The sequence below is a fragment of the Bos taurus genome, chromosome 14, assembly GCF_002263795.3.
Source record: "Bos taurus isolate L1 Dominette 01449 registration number 42190680 breed Hereford chromosome 14, ARS-UCD2.0, whole genome shotgun sequence".
Taxonomy (NCBI): Eukaryota; Metazoa; Chordata; class Mammalia; order Artiodactyla; family Bovidae; genus Bos; species Bos taurus.
The window spans coordinates 61,569,684-61,573,746 of record NC_037341.1 but is presented as its reverse complement, the minus strand read 5'-3'; the positions used below and the strand labels follow the sequence as shown (position 1 = coordinate 61,573,746).

At 43.4% G+C, this 4,063-nt stretch overlaps 1 pseudogene; it reads left to right on the top strand.

Moving 5' to 3' along the window:
• The first annotated feature begins 2,454 nt into the window (after positions 1-2,454).
• LOC112449557 (large ribosomal subunit protein eL8-like) lies at positions 2,455-3,791 on the top strand (annotated as a pseudogene).
• Positions 3,792-4,063: the final 272 nt, after the last annotated feature.

Here is a 4,063-nt window from a genome sequence, read left to right as displayed (position 1 = left end):
TGTAAAACATGAAACTTAGTTGTTCCATGTGGTTAACTGCAAAGTCTCACTTAGCTGTAAGATTCAAATGAATCTAGGTCCCAAACTAAATTAATCACCATCCATTCCATCCCACTAAACGGATCCTCCTCTTTCATGTCTCCCCTGCCCATGCTTGAAAACTTTCAGTTCCTTCTTTTCTTTATTTCTCCCATATATAAAACAAGTTCTGTTCATCTTTATTTTGAAATTATTATTATCTCTTCATATTAGATAACTGCAAAATCTGTGGCAAATCTAATTTTTCCTGTCCCAATCCACTTAGTGTAGCTATTTCTTATACTGAGTGAGTGAGTGCTCAGTCGTGTCTGACTCTTTGTGACCCCATGGACTGTAGCCCACCAGGATCCTCTGTTCATGGGATTTTCCAGGCAAGAATACTAGAGTGGGTTGCCATTTCTTACGCCAGGGGATCTTTCCGACCCAAGGATCGAACCCACTCCTCTTGCACCCCCTGCATTGGCAGGTGGATTCTTTACCACTGTGCCCTCTGGGAAGTCCATTTGATGTACTAATCTTCCTTAGATGCTGTTTTCGTGGTAAAAAACTCATAATGAAACTTTCTTACCAATCCTGTCTTGACTCCTCTGCTGGCTTATAAAGCTCTTCAGAATCTAGCCCCACCCTTGAGAGCCAGTGTCTAATCCCCCACACAAACCTGCAACTTCAGTCTGTCTGGTTTGCTCATGGGCCCTCAAGAGTTATCCACGCTGGTGTCTGCCTCTGGGACTTTGTACTGTTGTTTTATTGTCTACCCAAATTTTACTGTCCCAGCTGAAGTCCAATATCCTGTTTGGATCCCAGGAGACCTGTTTCACTGTTACTAAACTTGACATCACAGGTCTTGCTGGGCCTTAAAGGCCTATTCCTCATTGAACTATGCTATTCCCATACCACATAAATGCCAAAATGTTAATGCCTCCTGTCACCCATCTTATCCTGTGCACTGGTCCCCAGGCTGCCTGGTGCCTTCCCACACTCATTCCCCAGCTGCTCCTTTCCTTCTCACATTTTTCTGTTTTCTCTGGAACCCCCACTTCATGATGAACAAATCCTTCCACATCCCCAGTCTGCCTCCCATTCCTGCCTTGACTGAACCCTTATAAGAACTTATAAGAACATAGCCTCCCTTGCCTCAGTCTTGAATGGAGAGGTGTTTACCAAGCCTCACATACTTCTGGGTTGGGAGGTGGGATTTCCCGGCTCACCAGTATTACTGCCAGACTAAAGAAGAGATGAAGCCAGCTGGCCCACACATACCCCTACCCATGTGTCACATAACACCTTCCTGCCACTCCCACGATGATTTTTTTTTTTTAAAGGGACTTAGGTCATTGTCCTCTTTTCCTCAATTATAGTTCCTGTATCATAGCTTTTCAAAAAGCTTTCAGTATTCTCTTTAAAAAGATACCATTGACATAATAATAAAATTCCCCTATAATCCCAGCTGTCCCCACCCGACTCCTGTAATGACCACCATCCCTAGCTGGGCGTGTATCCTTCTGAAGTTGCAGTCTTTTGGCTGTGCTGGGTCTTTGTTGCTGCGTGGGCTTCCTCTCGTTGTGGTGAACGGGGGCTACTCTTTAGCTCCTTGTTGCGATGGCGTCTCTTGTTGTGGGGCACAGGCTCCAGGGAGCGAGGGCCTTAGCAGTTGTGGCACACGGGTTCAGTAGTTGCGGGCTCTAGAGCACAGGCTCGATTGTTGTGGCACACGGGCTTAAGTTTCTCTGCAGCATGTGGAATCTTTCCAGATCAGGGATGGAACCCACGTCTCTTTCATTGGCAGCTGGGTTCTTTACCACTGAGCCACCAGGAAAGCTCCTGAAGTTGCCGTCTTGAATTACCTTGTGAAGTCAGGGTCTTTGTAGATAAGCTTTGGATCACCTTATCCATTTTTACTGCCTAACTCCAGGGGCCCTCACCAGCTCTAAACTATACAGTACTGGGGCCTTTAATCCCAACATTCCTCCCTCTGATCACAACCTCCTCTACCTTCCAGCTGCCTCATGCCACATACATACCTGCTCTTCAGATATAATTGCCCAATCTTTTTTTTTTAATTGAGCTCAAATTCACATAGGATATAATTAACCATTTAAAAGTATAAATTTCGTGACATTTAGTACATTCAAAATGCTGTGTAAATACTACCCAAAGCAATCTGCAGATTCAAATGTAATTGCTATCAGTCTCAATGACTTTTTTTTGACAGAAATAGAAAAATCCATCCTAAAATTCGTATGGAATCTCAAGAGAATAGCAAAAAAAAAACCTTGAAAAATAACAAAATTGAAGGACTCACACCTCTGGATTTCAAAACTTAACTACAAAGTTGCAATAATCAAAACAATATGGTACTGGCATAGGACAGACATACAGACCAGTGGAAGAGAATAGAGAACCCAGAAAGAATGATTTTTAACAAAGATGCCAAAATCATTCAATGAGAAAAGGACAGTCTCTTTAACAAATGGTGCTAAGAAAACTGTACATCTATACGCAAAAGAATGCAGTTGGACCTTACTTTATCCCATAGACAAAATTAGCTCAAGGGCTCTCCACTAGGATGCCGGGGGGAAAGAAGGCTGAGGGGCAAAAGATAGACCAGGCCCCTGCTGTCGTGAAGAATCAGGAGGCTGAGAAAGTGAACTGGACATCCAGCCCCAAAGGGACCTCACCCGCTTCATAAAGTGACCCTGCTGCATTCTGCTGCAGTGACATGTAGTACCTTATATAAGCGGCTGAGAGTGCCTCCTGTGATTAATTCAATTCAGCCAGGTCTTGGACTGCCAGACAGCTACTTAAGCTAGCCCACAAGTGCAGACCAGAGATGAAGTAAGAGAGGAAGCATAAGTTGCTGGCCTCAGCCGAGACAAAAACTGCAGGCCAAGGGGACGTCCCCACTAAGAGCCACCTATCTTTTGAGCAGACTTTGATACTGTCCCCACCTTGGAGGAGAGCAAGAAGGCTCAGCTGGTGGTGGTTGCCCATGACATGCATCCCATTGAACTGGTGGGTTTCCTGCCTGCCCTGTGTTGTAAGATGGGGGTTCCCTCCTGTATCATCAAGGAGAAGGACAGGTTGGGTAGGGTGTGTGGTCCACAGGAAGACCTGCACAGTTGCCTTCACACAAGTCAACTCGCAAGACAAGGGCACTCTGGCTAAGCTGGTGGAAGCCATCAGGACCAGTTATAATGACAGAAATGATGAGATCTGCCATCACTGGGGAGGCAACTTCCTTGGTCCAAAGTCAGTGGACATTGTGTTATTTTCTGTCATATCCAACTCTTTTGCAACCCCAGGGACTGTAGCCCACCAGGCTTCTCTATCCATGGGATTCTCCAGGCAAAGATACTAGAGTGTGTTGCCATTTCTTTCTCCAGGGGATCTTCCCATCCCAGGGATTGAACCCGCCTCTCCTGTATTGCAGGAGGATTCTTTACCGCTGAGCCACCAGGAAAGCCCATTGCCAAGCTGGAAAAGGCTACATAGAAGTAATAAAAATTCTCATTCAGTCAAAACAAACAAACACAAATTAGTCAAATGGATCAAAGACCTGAATGTAAAATTTAAAACTAAAAAAAGAAAAACTTAAAGAAAAATTAGGGAAAATCTTCATGGCAATGGATTTAGCAGTGGTTTCTTGCATATGACAACAAAAAAACAGGAAAAAAAAATAAAAACACACAGACAAATTTGAAAATTAAAAACTTTTGTGCATCAAAAGACACTATCAACAGAATAAAAATTAACTCACAAAATGGTAGGAAATGTTTGCAGATTATATATCTAATAAAGGATTCATATCCAGAATTTACAGATAATATTTTAAAAGAAAAATCTTGTCATACTGTTTTTGCGAGCTAATAGATGATTAAAATATAAATGTTTAACTCTCCTGTTATATACTTTTCTGTATGTGTGTGTGTGTATGTTATAAAATATATAGAGGGAATTCCCTGGGGGTCCAGTGGTTGGAACTTGGCACAAGTGCCAAGTCCCTGGTTCAGTCCCTGGTTGGAGA